Source organism: Lissotriton vulgaris, chromosome 12 (assembly GCF_964263255.1).
Source record: "Lissotriton vulgaris chromosome 12, aLisVul1.2, whole genome shotgun sequence".
Taxonomy (NCBI): Eukaryota; Metazoa; Chordata; class Amphibia; order Caudata; family Salamandridae; genus Lissotriton; species Lissotriton vulgaris.
In genome coordinates this window covers 452,736,594-452,759,226 of record NC_141700.1, presented here as the reverse complement: position 1 = coordinate 452,759,226, position 22,633 = coordinate 452,736,594, and positions in this window count along the sequence as shown.

Here is a 22,633-nt window from a genome sequence, read left to right as displayed (position 1 = left end):
CCATATTTGTGAGGAAGAATATACATTTTTAAATAAAGCATGTCCCACTACCTCTGCTCTATATGGCCTTCCAAAAAGGCACAAAAGTGAGACCAACCCTCCTATGCGTCCAATTATATCTACAATAGGGTCTAGTACTGAACCACTCTCTAAGTACGTTGATGTTTTTTTAGGTCCCCTGACAGAGAAATATGAATCATTTATACGTGACACTGGAGAGATTATTATTAAGATTGAGGGGGTTCCGTTTGATGCAGAGAGGGACACCTTGGTAACGCTTGACATTGAGGCGTTGTACACTAACATTCCTCAATGTCAGGCGTTACACTCGGTTGCTGCCCTTTTACATAGTTTTCCTGATGGCAGACCGGACAACTTTATATTACAATGTCTTGAGGTTGTCCTCCTTAACAATTTTTTTGACTTTAACGGTTGCCTATATAAACAAAAAAAGGTACATCGATGGGCGCTTCTTGTGCCCTCAGTGTGGCTAATGCCTATATGGGGGAGTGGGAATTGAAAAACATCTATAATGAAGCGGCTCCGTTTTTTGAAAATATGTTTTTATGGAGACGCTTCATCGATGATATTTTCTTTATATGGAGAGGTGAAGTCGAGATTTTGCCGGAATTTATCCTATGGCTTAATGCCAGTAATGACAATCTCAAGTTTACTGCAAATTGGAGCTCTTGCAGGGTGAAACTTCTAGACATTACTATTGATGGTACAAGTGGCCACTTACAGGTAAGTCTTTATAAAAAGCCGACTGCCAAGAACACTATTTTACAATTTGACAGTTACCACCCCAATTGTCAGAAAGACTCAATCCCCTTTGGGGAATTTTTACACATTCGGCGTATTTGTACAGATATACAATCCTTCCATGTACATGGAGATGCTTTGAGAAAAAGCTTACTGAGTAGAGGGTACCCACATCGCTTAATACGCCATGCTTATAAGAGAGCAAAGTATTACGACAGGGAGGCGTTATAGCAGGGAACCAAACACGTACCACATAATCGTATAACATGTGTTATTAACCATTCAACCCTTAATTTTAAGATTAAAAATCTGATCAATAAGAATTGGAGGATTCTTAATACGGACGAAAATGTATCGCAAATGCCACTTCCTTTGGTGGCCTACCAGAGGAATCGGAACCTCAGAAACCTATTGGTGCATACACGCAACAAAGTACAAAACCCTGATACACAAAAGTCCATCACTGGTTTACCAAGGATTTTGGGCAACCGCAGATGAGGCTCCTGTCACGCCTGCGAGGCGGCTCTAGTAACTGAAGAGTTGAGCTATAACAATATTAAGATCGAATTACGTCAACTCACTAATTGCAGGAGTAGCAATATTGTGTATATACTTTTTTTCCCCTGCGGTCTTGCATATGTGGGGGAAACAGGCAGGGAATTTAGTTTACGCTTTAGTGAACATAAATCAGCTATCAGGACCAAGAAGATGACTGTCCCACTGGTGCAACACTTCTTTGAGCTTAATCACACAGAGGCAAAATTGAAATGGTCTATTTTAGAGAAAGTCCAATACAGAATGGGACAATCCATAGAGGTGACGCGCAAGAAGCGCGAAACCTTCTGGATTTTTCATCTTGACAGTGTCCGGAAAGGCCTGAATGAGGAAATCTCGTGGTATGTGACCAAAACTCAGTGAGTTCTTCAGTTGAGAATGGGAGTTTCCAATTGATACATCAGATATATGAATCATGTATACTGATTGTGAAGGAGTCATTGGGCTATCATTAGATACATGTGGGCTAAGGTTATACCATGTATGACATGAGACAGGGAACATCGTTTTATAGTAAGGTCAGGGGTGTAGGTTGCAACAGAGGATTTGGAGCTTTGCGCATAATCACTAGAAGGCGATTACATTGAGTCACAATAGCCAGTGTTGCTAGGGTGCTTTGCGTTGCTCACTGATGATGGGGGCGCTGTTTGTGGCCCTGATGCCTGAGATAGATTTTACTGTGGATCGGCCTCTCCCGACTTATCTTTGGGTGAGTGCTTAAGATTCATAGAAATATATGTGGGACACTATGGAATGGATAGCCTATTATGGCGTCTAAAGTTTTTCTGTGGAGACTATTAGTGTTACCATAGTTAGCGTTTTGACACTTATACAGGCCTACACATGGGGAACTACATAGTTTACAGCTCTAATATGGCGACTTAAGTTAGTCCCCTTTCTATGGAGACTACTAGAGCATTTGTTAGTGAGAGTCCTCTTTCTATGGAGACTACTAGTGTTAGCAATGTGAGCGTTTTTGACTCACGTGGAGAACCACATAGTTTGCAGCTCTAATATGGCGACTTAAGTTAGTCCCCTTTTTATCACGACTACTAGAGCACCTGTTAGCGTACTTTTTCGCGTGCCCTTTAATCGGCCGCGGCACTATTTAAATAACGTTCGAGTGCCGATTACTTTCAACGTCAATTGTTTGCGTGTCATTGGGCGACTGACACAACAGCAGCGAGGATCGTTACTCAAGGTAAGACGACGAGGGAGTTATCGATGGTATCCGGTTGTCTGTGGCAACATATTACGGAATTGATGCAGAATTGAGGGGAGACGGTAGAAGGTTGTCTTTTGCCTAAGATTTTAAAATCAGCACTTGTTTATACTGTCCTAGGATCATGATGTTTGCAAGATCGTACTAGTAAAAGAGCAGCTTACGCTTGATACATAGGAGAAAGATTTTCTTAACATAATATTTTCTGTGCCTTGAGGAAACATTCGTCCACCTTGGAAAACCATATATAAGGAATTTTGGGTAAGACAATACCGCTGCTAGGCAGTTGGGTAGTTCAGATGTGCGAGAGAAGGTTGTCTTTTAAATCAAAATGAGAGTTTACTTTTGCCTTTAGGGACACTTTTAAGTCCTATAGGTCGTTGACTTGCAGGACTTTAGGCAACCTAGTTTCTCCGGGTACTCAATATAGTTAGTCAGACAAGTCTCTTCTTTGTTGATAAATAAAAAAATAATACACTTTCAAGGAGTAGGGGATGTTACTTTTGCTCAGTATTAGGAATGCTACGCTTATAGTAATTTCTGTTGATATTTCCTATAGGCTTTGAGTTATTGCCGAGCCACATGTGAGAACGAAAAGACATATAGCAAAACACTATGCGAAACTACAAACAAGGTCAGTAACTGTTAGAATGTGACTTTTTATTCCTATAAAATACACTGTTACTAGTCGGTTAACTATGGGCTTTGTCTCATTCCTTCCCTAGTCTATATTCGATGTTTCGGCCATCCATAACTATACATGAGAGGAATTACTATTAGGGAGAGCGTATTTCTACTGCCAATTGGGTAAGATACTATTGCCAAGCTAGTCTATGGTCGTACTATATTAGATGGCCATAGACTTATAGACAATTTAAAATTTATGGTTACAGGCATTTTAGACAAGTTTTTTCCGGATATCGGATGATATTCGAAATGGCACCTTGAGGCTACCCTACGACAAGGAAACTAGTTGAGATAAAATTTCCCCCTTGACAGGATGTAAGTAGATATAAAGGTAGTAATACCTAGGGGGTAGAAGGTGCCCATTTAAGTATCACGTGCTACTTATTTCTCACGGTGTTGGTGATGGTGTCTAAACTATTGAGGTCGGCTGACCCTGGATAGTTACAATATAATATTTTCTTTCCCTCTTTTGACTGATCTCTATAGATTGCTAACTTGGACTGTTATGTTTGGATTATTTTTCTATACCTAAATTTTCCATAAGTTCTTTTTAAGAATGATTGTGTTTTGAGCAAGGATACATGGTTTACAGTCACATATGAATGTCCGTGCTGAGGTCTATAATGAAGTAGTATTTAGTCTTTGTAATCTTATTTGTTGAGTACAATGGTGGTGACATTTTTTATATATTTGTAGGTCCCCTGGGAAATGAAAGGTCACATTTGAAAAGGTCCTGAGGAAGGTGGTTTTTTACAACTTCAAACCCACCGAAATCCTCGTCGACGTAGTGCGTAGTCACTGAGACTGGATTATAGGCAGAGATTCTTTTCTGTCCCATAAAACTCAACTGTGTACAGATAGTGTGAGTGAGATTGGATGATATGGAATGATTGATGTATGAATGTGGATATTGAATGGTATCCAGGGGTGCTTTGTTGTATATACTGGTTTTGAAATTTTCTTTAGCTGACTTTTGTATTAACTTTATAGAAATGCATTCATGATTATGAATTGTTTTCCATGTATGTATTTTTTAGAAATTATATGAAATAATGTGAGAAAAAAGAAAATTGTCTTTTGATAAACATGAAATAACGAAAAAAGAAAAATAGAAAGATAAGTGTATTGAGAAAATAAAAGACACAATGAGATAATTTTTGTCTTCACTATTGTACTTTAAAAACGGATTTATGAAGAATATGAACAATGTCGGTTGGTAAATTATGATGGTCAATGAGGGGAAACTTTATAGTGTCAGGTGCTCTCCCTGAACCACAAAGCCAGCCAAAGTTACTCTGCTGAAGGGAGGTGTACTCTTCATTCCAGCTAACAAGACATACAAAGCAAATAACATTACAAAAACTGCTTCTGTATGTACCGAGTTTAAGAAATTGGATTATTTTTTGGGATGAGCAACTGTCGACGTCAGGGAACAAAACAAAACTTCTTGTCAGCATGAACCCTCAAAGTCGCTAAATTGACATTAGTTCAATCCCCTGGTAGCTATGGCACAGAGCAGAGGGACTTAACTTAGGGCAATATGTCACCAAAACGGTGATGAAATCAAAATACCAATCAATAATAATGAAAAATTTCCTAGCTAACGTAACGGAAAGTTTCAATTCTATTAAGGACTCGGAGGCGAGGATTATGCTACCACTTTCCATGCTTTATTTGCACAGCAGCCATCTTAAAAGTCAAACTTGGACCACTTATCCCAAACACCCTTGGGAGAAAGTGGTCAACCAAAACAAAGAAGGGACAACATATCCTTCAGTCCACAACAACCAATCACAGTCCGGGATCCTCTTCTAGTCCCTCTGCACTGTCCCGTTCCTCCTCTTTCTTTGCTGGGAAGCGTCATAGTCCCAAACAAGTGTCCTGCTTTCCGGAATCCGACCCTGGAATCAAAGGAAAAACATCAGGACCCAGTGTACGGAGGAAGACATGTGCATCACAAAATACAAAGCAAACCAGTGCGAAATCAGCATAAACAATGCAATCAAGACTGTGACTTGCTCAAGACGTTATAAAACACAATAAAAGCAAACATCGTCCCATAAGAACAGAAGATCAAGAAATCAAACTCATACTTACTCCCAACGAAGGGCGGGAATCGTTGAGACGATCTGCGGTGGGATAATCCTCGCCTACGAGTCCTTAATAGAATTGAAACTTTCTGTTACGTTAGCTAGGAAATGTTTTCTTCATTGTCAGGACCGGAGGCTTATGATTATGCTTGTTCAAAGCTTACTTACCACCAAATGGGCCATTATCAATGACCGGTTTAAAGTAAAACCTCTTAAAAGTTGAATCCGAGGACCAGTCAGCCGCATTCATTATGTCCCCTAAGCGAGCACCCAGAGAAAAAGCCTTGGAAGCCATCGCACCCCATGTCGAGTGAGCCCCAAACTGCCGCAGGCTAATGCCTGCCTCCTGCATGACCCAACGTGCAATAGTAGGGGAGGACACCTCTTTGTGGGGCTTCCTGAGTGCAACTAGAAGCTGCCGCTCTCCAGGTGGACGGAGTTCCTCGGACATCTCCTCATAGGCTTTCAAACAACGAACTACACAAAGCTTAGGAGAATCCGGGAACGCTGGGTACTCAGTAGTCCGAGTATGAGACTTGGTCCATCTACGGATAGTAACAGACATGCCAGAGGGAGAAAAAAGTCTGCCCATGACGTCAATAGCTCGTACGTCCGAAATCCTGCGACAGGAAATCAAACAAAGAAGCATTGCAAGCTTCGCCGACAATTCCTTGCGGGAGAGAAGCTCGTTGTTCTGCCATGACAGAAAAAGATTAAGCACTCTATTAACATCCCAAAGTTTCGAGTATCTAGGCTCCGGAGGAAGCGAGAGACGAAAACCCCTTAAGAGCCTGCAAACAAAGGGATGCTCCCCCACCGGCTTGCCCCACCGCGGGGAATGACCAGCAGAAATCACCGAACGGAAGGTGTTGACCGATCGATAAGCCAACCCTTGCTGTGTGAGGCGAGCCAAAATGTTCAAGAGCTAGACTGCGTCCGCGACCGCAGGATCACAACCCCGTCGCACACACCAACGAGACCACCTTGCCCAGGCGGACCGATAACGCTTGACCGTGCTGTCTGACCAAGCCTTGGCCAAGAGGTTTGCAGCGAACTGTGAAAGGCCCAGGAGCGACCATCTTCCCCTATAATCCTCCACGTCATGAGGTGGAGAGAGCCCTTCGAGAACCATTTGATGGAGAACTCCGTACGGATTGAGGATATGTTCCGAAAAGTGGGGGAGTGGGATTGGAAAATCCCAATAAAGTTCCAGAAGAACTGGAAACCACACTTGAGATCTCCAAATTGGGGGTAATGAGAACCACGCTGGCCTTCTGTTGCCGAATCTGGGTGGACACCCAAGTGATCATGGCGAAATGCGAGAAAGCGTAAGCCGCCTCCCGTGACCAATCCTGCAAGAACGCATCCGTGGCCGCCGCCAGAGCGTCTGGCCTCCAGCTGAAGAAACGAGGCAGCTGGTGGTCCAACCTGGAGGCGAAAAGATCCACGGAAAAAAGGACCCCAAAAATCTTGCACCCGACAAAACACGTCCGGATGCAGTTTCCACAGACTGGAATCTCTGAAATGCGTGAGTGCCAGTCAGCCACCAAATTCTGACGACCCGGAAGATAGTCCGCCGTCAATGAGACGTGATAGTCGAGACAGAACTGCCACAAATTCCCTGCCAGGTCTGAAAGCACCTTTGAACGAGTACCGCCAATGTGATTTATATACTGGACCGCTGAAACGTTGTCCATCTTCAAGAGGACGCAAGACTGAACCTTGTCTTTGGTCCAGCAACGCATAGTGAAGGAGCACGCCAACAGCTCCGGGCAGTTGATGTGAAGCACCTGTTCCTGTTGAGACAACGAACCCCCTGTGGAGAAATCTCCACATCGAGCGCCCCATCCTGATCTGCTTGCGTCGGACTCTATGACCAGGTCCGGGGCGGAGCCAAAGATCGCCAACCTGTTCCATGCTTCCATGTGGGAGAGCCACCAGCGAATCTCTTCTACCGCCTCCCCTGACAGGGTCACCGGATGGGAATATGGGAGACCTTTCTGCAAGAACTTGGCCTTGATTCGCTGCAGCGCCTGATAATGAAGGGGCCCAGGAAAGATAGCCTGGATCGAGGCTGACAGTAAGCCCACGATGCGGGCTATCTGATGCAGGGGGACCGTGCCCTTGGCCAGCGTCCGTCTGAGCTCGTGGCGGATCTTCGCAATTTTCCGGATGGAAGACTGAGAGTTGCCATTGTGGAGTCGACCACGAAACCCAAGAATGCTATGCGCTGGGCCGGAACCAAAAGGTTTTTTCTTTACATTGATGACAATCCCTCTCACAGATTCACAGCCTGTTGCAACTGATCCCGAAGAGAAACCAGGTCTTGGGCCAGAAAAGCATATCGTCCAGGTACACGATGAGAGACGTGCCCCATGCCCTGAGGTACTCCACGACCGGTTTGAGAACCTTTGTGAAGCACCACGGGGCGGATGCCAGCCCGAACGGAAGAGTAGTGAAATGATAAACCTGATCCCTCCAAAGGAATTGAAGAAACTTCCTGTGAGGCACGAAAATAGGGATGGACAAGTAAGCATCCTTTAAATCCAACCGGACCATCCAATCCGCTGGCTGGAGCACGTTCCGGAGGAGGTGAATCCCCTCCATTTTGAAATGGCGGTAAACCAACCAAACGTTTAAGTTCCGCAGATTTTGATTCGGACGTTGCCCCCCCGTCCGCCTTGTTGACCACAAACATGTTGCTGATAAAACTGAGAGGATCCAAGACCGTGCGGGAATTAGCGCCCTTCTCTAAGAGAGTGGAGACTTCCACGCCTATCAAGGCCTCTTCTGACAGCAAAAACCGAAGGGGATTGGGCTGAAGGACCTGCTGAGGCTCTCCGTAGAATTCTATTCGAAAACCCTTTACCGTCTAAAGGACCGATGCATCGGAAGTAATCGTCCTCCACACCCCCAGAAAGCGGGCCAAACGTCCTCTCACTCCCACCAGAAATGAACAAGCAACACTCACCGGTGTTAGCGGCGTTGTCTCCTATGAGGAAAACTCTGCCTCTGGAAGGCCTGCCGCGGAACGGGTAGAAATTGGAGTACCGCGCCTGCGTTTGGTACTGCCCTTGCCTGGATTGGGACCTAGCCGGTCGAGCGGCCCCTGCCTCTACCGGCGTCTCGGAAAACCCGTGAGGGAAAAACTTACTTGATGGACAACTGGGCCCTATCTAAGGAGGTGAACATGTTCACGGATTTCCCTAGCTCTTTTATGAAGGGTTCCCCAAATAAACCTCCCTGGGCTACAGCTCCAGCCTCCGAGTCTGCTAAGTCACTCAATTTCGGATCCACCTTTATAAGGAAAGAACGGCGGACCTATGTTGAAAGCGCGCAGTTCGCATTTCCTAAAAAGACTATCGCCCTCTGTGCCCATCCCGAGAGGGCCTCTGGCAAAATCAAGGCACTTGACGACTTAGCGTCCTCTGCCATATCCAAAACCATGGTCATGGGCCCAAGGGCGTCCAAGAGTTTACCCTGGCACGCCCTCCAGGAACAATCTATCCCCTTTTTGGGATCCTTAATAAATTTAGCGAGAAAAGTCACCATCCGGGGGTCGAGCTCAGGGGTCTGTGCGACTTTCCTGTCAAGGGAGGGGCGGGGAAACTCCGAATGAAGCCAAGTCGGCTATGCGCCTCCTTCCCCATAGGGGTGAGAATCCTACTGGCCACGTAAGCGGCCTCCTTGCATGAAGGCGCCCACTCCGAGGAACGAGGATGCACTACCAGTTCCGGGTCTAACATATCTGAGGGAGCCTGAGGGTCCGCTGGGGGCGGAGAAGAGGCGGGACGCCATGGCCTAGAAGGCCACGGCTCTTCATCCGTATCCCCAGTGGCATCATCACCTGTGTCATGCGCCGGGCTGGGTGGATCAGTGGGCTGCGTCGGCGGAGAGGGGTTAACAGGAGGACGCTGCAGAGCATTTTAGGCCATAAACGCATCCCGCAGCCTTTCAAAAGCATCCTGATTCACGCCGTCCACCTTGGGACACTTTGCAGGAACCGGGTCGCCCGAAGGGACCGCTTGCTGACCGGATGACGGAAGAGGCGCCTATCGAGCACAAAACTGCTCCAAACACCTACACAGGTGCTCCTCCATAGGGCCCATAGCCTCCTCTACGGCGCGGTAGATAGAAGCATCAACCGCGTCATAGAACTCTTCATCCAACGGTATCTGATTGAGGGGATCCTCACCCCAGTTACTATCTCCCTGCTGGGACATATTGAAACCCAACTGACACTGGATGGACAGGAACCCAGAAGAAGAACAGCCAGTGTACACCCCCTAGCCGTCTGCTTGACTGAGGTCAATAAGCTGAGGACCAGCGAGAATTCAAAGGGTAGAACATAGATTTAATGCAAGCCAGTGCACGACCTGAGGGACACCAACAGCGTGAGGGAGAATGGCACAACAACACCCTGGGATGTGTCCCCTCCAGGCCCAATTCACCTTGTAGAACTTGCCTCCATGCTCTCAGCACTAGAATACACCCAGCGGGCGTCAACAAACACATAAACACACCGACTCTGGCAGGCGTGAGCAAATCGCTACAGACCCTAACAGCGAGCATCTGTCTCCAGGGGCGCGAAGCAGGCTGGCGGCGGCAGCGGAAAGCGAGGAATGGAATTTGAAAAACTCTGCGCGACACACTACCAGCGAGAGGAACCCGTCGCGTCTGAAAGACGCTGCAGTGCCCCTAGCAGTCGGGGGTCCCACCGCCCCTCACCGAATAACTGAATCGCGGACCTGAGCAGGCCCGCAAACTGGACCCGCGGGTCGCTCACACTACTAGCAAGGAGCCTACGCTCAGACTCAACGCAGCAACCACAGTGAGAAGCAGAGGGAGCGCACTGCGGCGTCCTCCCACGGCCCGGACTGTGCCAGCAACCAGAGGAGAATTCCAATGCACACTAACGCTGAAAGGTTCAATAAACACTGCCCAAAACAAGCAAAGCGCCACAAAATAAACACAAAGAAGACAGTAACGGGCATGGGATGCGAATGTCAGTCCCACGACCTCCAATATCAAGTAAAACAGACAATCACATAAGAGCAACAGAAAACACTTATCTCGGGCTGCTGAGCAGCAAAGAAAGAGGAGGAACTTGACAGTGCAGAGGGACCAGAAGAGGATCCCGGACTGTGATTGGTTGTTGTGGACTGAGGGATATGTTGTCCTTTCTTTGTTTTGTTTGACCACTTTCTCCCGAGGGTGTTTAGGATAAGTGGTCCAAGTTTGGCTTATAAAATGGCTGCTGTGCAAATAAAGCATGGAAAGTGTTTGCATAATCCGAAGCCTCCGGTCCTGACATAGAATCCCAAACTGGATTAGAAAAATAGCATAACATGTAATAAAGAAAAATACAGCAAAATGACAAAAATCAAAAAGGGAAAAAGAGGAACTTGAGATAAGAATGTCTAACATTTTATGTAGAATTGGAGCCAAAAATGACTAAGGACCAATGATGGTCGATAGATCAGGAACTGGGTGTGATTTGAGGCAAACTGCCATGAAGACCGGATCGGATATACAGAGTGGATTAGACCCGGTGGAAGTCAAAAAGCTTTTGAGAAAAATAAAAATTAAGTCCCACTTCAGAAAGGTGCCTATTAAGCACTTTAACACTGTGATCCTTTACAGTTTACAATCTAGCACTTTGTTCACCTGCCAGGCACTTTAAATCTGTGAGCCTTTCAGTAATATCAATTAATTAGGAAATGTCCAGAACATGGTTATAAAGCCATCAAATAATGATTAATGGACCATTTGCACAGATCATGTTTATAATCAGACTCACTTGCACCTTATTGTGCTGAACCGCATATGGTTCAAGCTGGTTCAAGGCACACGTCACGCAGCAAATTATGGCTCTTTTACTTTTTTCAATTCGAAATTAAGATTTTGTGGGTACTTGCTAACACTTGAGGTAGTAACAGTACTGTAATCGCCTACTAGGACTACTGTGGATATGGATAATGAGATTGTTGTAGCAGTCTTTTAAGGATTGATGAATTTGAATGTGGTTTTTGCTGATTGGGATGGTGTATGTGATTTTAATTGTAAAAGTTTTAATTAACCGACCAGTAAATGTAACTGACCAATATATTTATTCATTCATTCACTTCAGAAAGGACTTTGTAACTTTTTTTGAAGAAAAGTAAGCTGAACCTTATTTTGAAGTGAGGGGGGGGTAGAGAAGAAAAATCTCCACACGCACAATGTCACTAAAATTGTAGCAACCATTGTGAAACTGAAGGCCAGATTCCTGAAGCCGTTGATCCCACTGGTGCTCCAGAGATTCTTTTATTGAATTCTATTTCTTGAACAAGCTCATCATACAATACAAGTCTGAAACGTCTTTGCAAGCACAAAATCACAATTCAACATGTGTATTACACTGTAAAGCGGTTGAGACACAATTCCTGAATGGCTATGGGACTGTCTAGCAATACATTCAGTGTGGGGTGTGAGGCGCCCATTTTCTACAACATCACAGTACATGGTAATCGTTACAGCACACAGGTGAGTGATGACCCTAACGATGTACCCCTATAATCCTGCCAAGGGGTCCATATCTTGTCCCAATTTCTAAGGCACCCTCTGCTTTTGTAGAACACTTCCTAATCCCTCTGGCACCAGTCCACAGATTCTGCCACAGATGGGGGAAGAGAGGCCCCCCACAGCTGCGTTATATCCGAATCGCTGGCGTTGCAACTACTACTGCCAAAGCCAGCCAAAGCCAGCCAAAGCTTAATATGTCAGGGCCAGCCTTCCTCGCCCTGAACCATCAAAAGCAACCATTTAGCATCCATAGGCACCCTCACTGCCAGGACCCCAGTTGTTCCCTTCTGCCAATATTTGTAGATCACAAAACATTCCAAAAGGATGTGATAAAAGGATGCCTCTTGGCACAACCTCTTGCGATTTGTGATGTCTCTACTGCCCCCAGTTTATGTAGCAGCGTGCGTGTGTAGTAAGAACGATACAAGACTAAGTTGCATTAGCCAGAATCTGACTTGAACCGCTACATCTCGGGGACTCTGTAGTGCTTCTACCCAAGATCGCAAGGGGGTAAAGGGAAAACTTAGGCATGTAAAGAAGGGCAGTAGAAATAATAAATCTACTCTGGATCCGGATTTGCCTGACAGAGCTGAACTGAATACTAATGACACAAGGTCCATGAATTACCTGGCTGATATAGTGGAGGGGATGTTTGAGTCTCGTCTGGAGACGGCTCTCATAGCCATTGCCAAGGATATTGTGGACACTCTTAACTCCTGTGTACATAAACTATTGGACAAATGTAAAAACATTGACAATTTTATAAAGGAGTACAAAGCAGATCCCTGTAGGACAACGATCCTGAAGGACGGGGGGGGGCAAAACCTAAAACATTTTCTAGGCCATGTGTAGCAAATGAAATACCTGGGGGGCAAATTTGTGATGATAACATTGGGCCCAGAGAGCCACAGGTAATCGTAGGTGGGCAGTCGGGTACGCCTGTAATTGTACAACCTCACATAGGGGACCAGAAGACCAGTTTCCTACCGACTACTTTCAGCAAACCTACCCAGAATAGGAGCCGTTTTCTGCATCTCCCACCAGATGCGGCACCCTTAGTAGCTGTTCTAACTGGAATTCCCCCCCCCTGAAACCTGGCACGAAAGAAACTGATTATGATCTATTGACTAGGGCACAAACATGGTGCTCTCAATTTTGTAGTGACGGAGATGATATTTCTAAGAATATCATCTCAGCAAGGCGGGCTGAGTGGGTAGGTAGGCGGCGAAAATGCTTACCAGGGGACTGTGTGGTTATTAACTTTAACTACCCCAATGTTGCTAATAGATTGTTTTGGGATGGGTCTGAACTCACGGGTACTTGCATTAGACCTTTACCACTGGGTTATTTCTATCCACCCCAAACCGAAATTCAGCACAATAGGCTGGCCCTCCGTCCCACTAGTGGTTGTACTATAGGGAAGCCTCATATAACCAACTATTCCTACCAGGCTAGACAGACTGATCTAAGAAAGGGGGGTTGGAATAAAGTTCCTCACAGTAAAAAATCATCCCCTGTCAATGTCAGCATGACACTCATACCCCTAGAAAACAGATTTACTCCATTGACAAATATGGAAACAAATGATTGACTAAGTAATTATGATTTAACTAATGAGGACAGCAGATCGAGGCCAGGTAGCAGATGCGCACGAAAGATTTTAAGTTGGAACACTGCAGGTATAAAAAATAAACGTAATGATGCATCATGGATTAATTTCATTCAAGGCCATGATATAATAGCCTTTCAAGAAACCTGGGACTTAGATAATAGCTTCTGCTTAGATGGCTTTTCCTCCTTTTTTGTGAAGGCTGTTCCAGGCTTGGGAGGCCGGCCCAAGGGAAGATTGCTTTTACTGATCTCATTGGATCTGGTAGGATCATTTAAAAAGCTTGACTTTGCCTCTGACAACCTATTGATTGTGGAATGGGGTGGTCCAAACCATACCACCATTTTGTTAATCAATTTTTACAATGTCATAGAGAGAGATATACGTAACATCTCAGCGTTGTAGAGCGTATTTTAGAGGAATATAAAAGTCTGCATAGCACTTCATTCGAAATTCTGTTAATGGGAGATTTTATTATTCACCCTTGCAGATGGGATTGTCTGGCGGACCAGCAGATGGGCCCTGTTGGATCCTCCGCCGTACATTTTGAACACACTCATCAGGGGGAAGCCCTGGAGGTTCTGCTAGCCAGCTTTAACCTCTTTGAGGTAGATGGGTTTAGGGCGAGGAGAGGATAGCAACATTTAAAGGGAGAGAGTCTGGTACAATTATTGACTACATATTTGTTTCAGTAGGCCTGATCCTTGTAGTTACCTCATATAAAGTTGAGGACTCAGTATATTGTGATCATAACCCCCTTATCCTGGAGTTAGATTTAGGGATAGTAATAATCAGACGAAACATCACTGGTATAACTAAAAACACCCTGAAATTGAAAGATCAGTCCAGGAGGCTTAACTGGGCAAAGATAGTTCCTGACTCATTTATGTCAGACTTACTTACCGAGGCAGATGCAGATTTTTCGGTCTGTCTTGATATTACGGCTTGTGGAACCAATATCATTGAAGCCTCTATTTCCATCTGTAATAAGGTTAATCAAGACTTAAAAACCAAATCCAAATTTCCAGCATCCAACCACCCACGTTGGTTTGATGGCAATTGCTCCAAAGCACATAAAGCACTATTACATGCCCTGAAACAGAAACCAAGGAACAGGGAGGTTGTAATTACCCTGAGGAGCGCTTATAAACAAGCTGTAGCAGCGAGAAAGAAGGCCATTAAAATTGAAGCATGGAATGATCTAAGTTCAATAGATACCCAGAAGGATAGCGGTAAATTCTGGGGTATAATTAATCATCCGTACTTCTACAGTACAGAGAATGCTGCCCTGGACTGTGTGATTGCAGATGATCTATGGGTAGCTCACTTTAGTAAGATTTATGACAACGAGGACGTTACTACAACTACACTATCCGATCCCATACCCATGCATAGTTCCCAACCGTTACATTTTGAATTGGCAGATGTTGAAAGGGCAATTGTGGATACATCCAAAAATAAAGCCCGGGGCCCTGATGGGGTTCCAGCGGACTTATACAGGACTCAACCCACTTTATGGGCTAAGGTCCTTACTAATGTCTTTAACTCAGTTAGCACTAATGGTTTCCCCCATCCTGGTCAACATCAACTATAATACCGGTGTTCAAAGGCCTGAGATGTGACCCCTCCTGTTACAGACCAATTTCCTTGATCGACTCTGCCGTTAAGATCCTGGGCAGAGTGATTCTCTCAAAATTGGAGGATTGTCTGAAAGATGGAGGGGTCCTCTCTAACCTTCAGTATGGGTTTCGAGCAAAAAGAGGCACATTAGACCAATGCCTCAATTTGCAGATGCTCATCAGTAAGTATACTCAGGCGAAGGATGGCATGCTCTATATGGGGTTCATGGAACAGTCATCGGCCTTCGACCTGGTAAATAGGGGAAAACTGTGGGAAATTCTGAAGAATCTGGGAATTGATACATCCTTGGTGAATTTTTTAGATACGCTTCACTGTGGACTGAAGGCAAGCATCTGTGTTAATAGGGAAGGGGGGTGTACTCGCTACTTTGACTCTAAGCGGGGGGTAAGGCAGGGGTGTATCCTGGCCTCTCTGCTTTTTACCCTCTAATTAAATTCCCTAGATAAACATCTGGAAATGGCCATCCAGGATACTGCCCATGTGGGCAACTCTGCAGTTCCGGTCCTCCTTTATGCTGATGATGCGGTACTGTTGGCCCGCACAGGACTGGGGCTGCAGAGACTTTTAGATTCCTTTGGTGGCTTTATGGAATCATTAGATCTGAGGGTGAATAGTAAGAAATCCCATGGCATGGTGGTTGGAAAACACCCAAAAACATATAAAACACTGCCCTTTTCTTGCAATGGTGTAGCTTTATCCACTGTCCCTGTATTTACGTATCTTGGTGTCATTTTTGATCTAAAGGGAAGCTGGGCCACTCAAATTAATGTGAAATGCCTAGCGGTCGCTAGATAATCCTCTGCCCTAATGGACTTTGCAAGGCGGTTGGGATCCAGGCCTATGGAGGCACTTTTATCTATTTATAAATCCAAATGCCTATCTATAGCGCTGTACGGGGCCTCACTATGGGGCTATTTGCAACAGGATAAATTACAAAAAATAGAGAACAAGTTTTTAAGGATCCTGTTAGCTGTCCATCAATCCACGCCTGTGTTTACAATACATACTGAGTTGGGACTGAGCTATATCTCCGATCTCATACGCTTAGCCCCTATAACGTGTTGGGCTAAAACTTGGATTAATAAGGAGATTTCATTGAACCATGCTATTTTAAAAGATGTAATGGCACTTAAAAAAGCACATAAAATACCCTGGCTATCCTATATTAGAGATGTCTTTGCTAAACTGGGGCGTCCAGAGCTTTTTTATTCCCCGCATCTGTTGCAAAAAAGTGATCTGAAGTGGATAAAGATGAATTTTATGAGGATGGTTGAGCAAGAGCGGGAATATGTGGAAATTAATAAACCTCTTGTTAGATCCAATTATGTTCTAAAAACTACTCCACATCTAGAACCATACCTCAGAATTGTATCAATACCACATCACCGACATCTCTTAATTAGATTTAGATTAAATATTGTTCAGTATACTTTGGGCATTTCATGTGTGTGGGGGAAACCAGACCTTACACCTCCCTGTAGTTGTGATAATGTCTCTCCCCAAACCCTTTTGCATTTTATCATGTTTTGTCAGCATTTTTCTGATATCAGGAAGCAACATCTAGTACCACTATTAAGAGAAGCAGGATTTACTCAAGTTAAACCAGCACTGATGTTTTTACAACTGCTAAGCACTCCGAAAGTGATGTTTGGGGTTGCTAGCTTCCTGGTGGCTGCTGTACGCAATAAGAATAAGAGAGTGGCACTTAGAGCCTTGGAGAATTGATTATATCCCCCTGCCAATGAATTGATTATATCCCTCTGCCAATGAATTTTGACATTTTTAACTTTTGGATATGCTCATTAACAACATTTGCTTTTATGTATTTTATATATGTTATATGTATATTTACTGTGTATCAATCATGATAATATTTTAATGTTTTTGGTGTTTTTGTGTGTAGTGTACTTCTGTGACCGCTTTTATGATTTTTATTAAATCGAAATAAAGTGCTATTGACTTGACTTGCTTCTATCCATTCTTCATCATCAATGTTGCCTATGCCTTCAGGCCAGGCACGCCTGAGGGATCCCAAGCGGTCGGGGGATTATCTAAGTCCTAATGCAGAATGCAACTTTTTGGCCACCGAGCGAAACACGTGCCAGCTGATTTTCTTTTGAAATGTATTTCTGGATTAAGAATTAAAATGGCGCATTATGCCCTGAAAAGATGTTTGGATTTGGGGAATTATTTTGAGGAACATTATTATTGATCATTAGGCACAGACCTCCTCACAAGCCTAACTTTGTTGTTGTTTAGGAGGTGTGGAGATACTTTTCCGAGTGGGTCTAGCTGAAGTTCTGGTGGAAAAGTTTTCAAAATTGTCCAAACTTGCTTCTGGTGCACAAACAACCATAGGAGTACACTTCTAGGGCCCCCGGACCTCAGGGGAGGGTACTTGGAGGCTCTCAGGCGGTCAGGCAGATGCAACAGCGAAGTCGAGTCCATTGGTAATTAGGCCTATCAGGGAAAGGACTTCTGCAGCTCCTTGTTTCCCTGTAGCCACACAATAGGTTAGCCAACTGGCCGGTGGAGCCCACTTCCTTGTCCTGGGTATGAGAGGAACTGGTCTAGCCTTCAGGGCTCCTATGGGGTAACAACAGCAGGTCTAGTGGTCTTCAGATTTTCTGCGGTGCAGTAACTGCTCTTCAGAGGGTTCCTTGGGGTGCCCCATTTATTGTTGTCAATAGCTAGTGGGTGAGGGTTACTCCTGGGCACTCCTTAACCAATATGGTAAATGTTCCAAGCCCTGGCTGTCCTATTTTTTACTGCAAATGGGCCCTATGTGGAATGTGTCAGTGCTACAGTAAATAATTAAAGAAATTATTAAAGAAACTCCCACACAACCTGTATTGCTTCTATGTGAGTCTACTAAGGCTCCTTGGGCTAACCAAAAACAAAATACTAAGCAGGTACATACTTTTGTATATCTTTTATTTATTTATTAAAACATGTAAATATACTTTTGCAAAAGTAATTTTTTTTCATATTTCATTTGATATTACAAAATTGTATAGTTAAAAACATGGTATTAAATCTCGTATGTACTAGAGAATCTGTCATGCAATGTCTTCACCTTCTGACTTATATAGTGAAACAAATATAACAGACTGACAAAAAGAAAGCAATGGATAAGAGAACAACAGTAAAAAAACATGTATCTATGAATACAAAACCTACCCCCTGTATACTCAACCACACCTGTCCTTTTCACCTCATGCACACTAACCCACTATCATGCTTTCATCTCATGCATAACCTGCCCAACCAAACACACACACTGCTGGTATGAACGGTGAAAATATGACTACAAACTCTCCATTGTGGTGTTGTGGGTTGGGAAATGCACAACCAGGTCAAGGGACGTTTCGTTGGAATATGTAATTTATATCCACCTTCATTAGGACCACCCTTTTATTTATTTTGAGGTGAGTGTGCTTGAGGTATCATCATAGTACCCACAGCTCCCTAATTTCAGCCATGTAGAATATAAATGTATCCACCACACAGTCAAGAAGTCAGTCACAGTATTTCTATGTAGATACGTCTGCTAAGTGGCACAGGCATCCAATGTTGTAAGACCGGAACAGTACTCCAATATGTATACCTTCAAAATGGCCAATATTCAAATCCCTTAATGTTCCGACTTCTAAATGTTTATTGATATATGCTGATATACCACAGAAACCTGTTCGCATATAATGCCGTAACTCAACCGTGTCACAACCGCTGCTGGATGGTGTTAGAAAAGATGTCAGACTTACTCCAAGATAGCCAAGGGCTTCAGCCACAATAAATTTGGATTTTGAGAGCTGAGGGTGTGTAAGGAAGTGCACTATGGAATTTAATAGTGTCCTCCCACGTCTAACACTAAAATCCAGTTTGAAGCAGGCCCTGAACCCACAACAAAAAAAGTAAGACAGAAGTCTAGTAAAACAAAGCAAGGTGTTTCAGCACCCAGACCGGGAATTTTCAAGAATGGTGTTCTGATCCTATTTTGATAACACAGCAGAAAAAGGCAGAAAATTCACTGTAATTACTCTTCCACAAGTGTTAGTATTGTCTTAGTGTATAGGGACATTTTAAAGCACAAAACTACTGTACAGTGTCAGGTATCCCCTTACGGCCACAATTGAGATGAGAATGTCCTCTTGGTGAATGAACTTGCATCCTTGCCCTGAGTGCTCAACTGTTGGTGACTCTGGTACCCTGACTTACTTTGGTCTTAGTGTCACACAAATCTAACGTGCAGAGGTCTGCCCCCAACAATGGGAGGTCCAGTGCCTGTCCTGTCACTTAGAGGATTGCAGCACTTTTACCCTCATAGTGGGCAGAGGATTATTATCCCTATTCTAGTTTAGGCACATACAACACGTTGGTGGTAGCGTACCGTGTTTTCTGAATCCATAGTGTGACCAGACTTTTTTTTTCATCTACGGAGTGTGGCCTTTAGGCCATTCTTGGGTGAAGTTCTGCTCTTATGTGAAACTCAGAACCCTGTGCTGGCATAGTGTTTGCGTGTTGAGTGCATATGCAAACATAGTGCGTCTCAATGCTCCTGTGGTATTAGGACTGTGTGTATAAGCTTGAGGGCTTAAGCCAGTGGGGTCCTTTCTGGATGCCTTTGTTAAAGCATGGCACAAGATGGAGGGTGAGGGATGCTTCCCCAGATAGTGGAATTGTATTGCTGACCAAGGAAGACCTGCTCAGCTCTTTGAAGGACTTAAAAGCAGAACTCCGCGCTGAACTTAAAGGAGACCTGCAGGCCTCCATGGCTCAATTGAAAACCGATCTCGGACAACTGCCTGTTGTTTTCAAAATCAGACCACAACTCAAATGGGTGCGGGGAAACCTCGTCAGACCCCCTTCCACCCCCCGTGGAGGGCAATGGTGAGATCTTGTGTCCTTCTTAAGAACTATTGGAAGTTGGGCCCTTCCTTCCCTGTTAACCTTTGTCATTCTCGGCACACTCACAGAGTGGAAAAGGGTCCCAACATGGCCAACAGTGGTGACTTTTTCCCCCCTTGCTGATCTTTTACTTATACTTACAAAACCCTGCCAGGACTGTGCCTGACATCAAGAGGACATCTGGAATTCTCTCGGACCATGGCTCCCCCCTCACCCCCCCACCCCGCACTATACGGACATTTCCCTGAGTACACTTGACCCTTATCTGGACAGCGGAGTTCGAGCATTTTGTCCAACGCCCGGTGGAGCTGCTCTGTTCAGCTAATTGGGGAGTTTGGCCTTGGTTCATCCCATGACCGTCACCTGCCCAGCCGGACACTGGACACAGTTTCTCCCCTTCACCCTGTCTCGCCCTCCCCGCTCTGCGTATTTATGCTGCTCTGCCTTTTCCTTGTCTACTTTCTTTCCATCTTTCTGACCGATGCCCGTTGGAGCTTCCTAGCTAGCTATAGGGAAGACTGGCTTTGGATTTCCTCCCTTGCCGTCACCTACCCTTCTGATCTTCGGGTAGACTTTCCCTTTATCTCTTATTCCATCTTCTCTCTCGTCCACTCCCTTCTCACTCCCCTTCTCCTCCTTCCCTCTGCTCGTCTCTACCCTGACAGCGGAGTCCGAGCATCTTGTCCGACTCCCGGTGGAGCTGCTCTGTTCAGCTAATGAGATCGTTCTTGGTTCATCCCCTGACCGTCACCTGCCCAGCCGGACCTTGGCCACAGTTTCTCCCCTTCTCCCTGTCTCGCTCCCCCCCCCCCCCCCCCCCCCAATCGTCTTTCTGGCGCTCTGCTTTCTCCTCATCGCCTTTCTTCCCAGCTTTCGGACCGATGCCCGTTGGAGCTTCATAGAGAGCTATAGAGGAGACTGGCTTTGGATTATCTCTCTGGCAGTCACCTACCCACTCGGTCTTTGGACTGACTTTCCCTTTATCTCTTTTCCATCTTCCCCCTCATCCTCTCCCTTCCCACTTCACCTCTCCCCTTTCCCTCTCTATTTGTCTCTCTGGATATTGGACACAGTTCTTCCTGGTCTCCCTGCTATGGCTCCTTACTACGCTATTGTAACTGATTTAATTTTTAACGCAATGTTCCTCTGTTATAGTGCTCTGATACCTACGGGTCTAGCCAGCGCTTTATAATCCTTTTGATGTACCTTCTAGTGCAACGTTCCCCTCCGGATCAAGATAGCGCTATATAACCTTTGCAAATCAAATAAACTAAAAACTGTTTTTCCTGAACACTGAGACCTGAGCAACATGGCTGATTACCGGTGGAGCTGCTTGACAGCTAATGAGGAGATTGGCCCTGGTTTCCCCCTTAACCGTCACCTACCCAGTCGGACATTGGGCATTGTTCCTCCTCGTCTCCCCGCTATTACTCCTTCCTTCCTCCCTCCCTCCTATGTATTATTGAAACTTTGTTTATGTGTACTGTAACTTACTATGCTCTTGTATCTGATGTAACTTGTAACACAACGATCCTAAAAGTGAGGCGCTCTGATACCCTCTTGGGTCAAGTTCGCGCTATATAAAACTTTATAAATAAATAAATAAAAAATAAATAAATTGCTTGCCTCCTTGTGGCTGGAGGGTGGAGAGACAAACCCTGTAGTGAGTACAGTGGAGACTGGGCTACCTCGCAAATCATATCAAGACCTTGTTAGTACAGTGCAATACCCAGGAACACACCCTTGCAGATGCATGCATCTGCACAGAAGAGGGGCCCCAACGTGCACAGGCGTTCAGATCTTTACACTAAAGCTCACTGCGCAGCATTGGTTCTGATCTGGCGGATGGCCACACATGCCAAAGACACTGCTTTTGCTCATCCTCTGTCCTCGACCACAAATGAGGCAATGAACGAGTGCCAGGGCAGAAAACGTCAACACTCTGACGCTGTACTTTCTGTTGCCCTGCTACAGGTCATTTTTTGCTGGAGGTCCTTTTCGGTGGCACAGTGTGTTGTCTCGACTACTCCAACCAGAAACAAATAATTCCTTTACTGGAATGTGTGTGTATATTTGTGAGATAAATAAAGGAAGCCTGTTAGATATGCTCGGATTACAAACTGCCAACTGTAGTGATGAAGATTGAAGTATCGGAGGGTCATGAATAAAACTCTGAAAGGTTTAAATTGTATTAAAATGTATTTATTAAATTACCAAAAGGCCAACCAGCAGCCGGCAAGGAGCGCGACTGCCAGTTGAGCAGTTGACAGGGAAAGAATGTCAGGCATTCGATGACGCCACCTATATACAAACAGAGGGCTCCATTGCGCGTCACAATAGAACCAGCAAGTGTGAAAGTTGTGCTGCGCAAACAAGGGTGACTGAATAACTTTATGAAGGCCATAGAGGTACAACCTCTCCCTTTCCAAACAGTAACAATTAATATGAAGGTTAAAACATACATATTCCTTACTCTGCTATCACACGCATTGCTGTGCTTATTTTAAATTGTTGTATTTTGTTTACTTGGGCACTCTGTTTTTAAAATCGTGCTGCCTCTGATCGCGCTGCTTTAATCTTTGCCTACTTATCAGG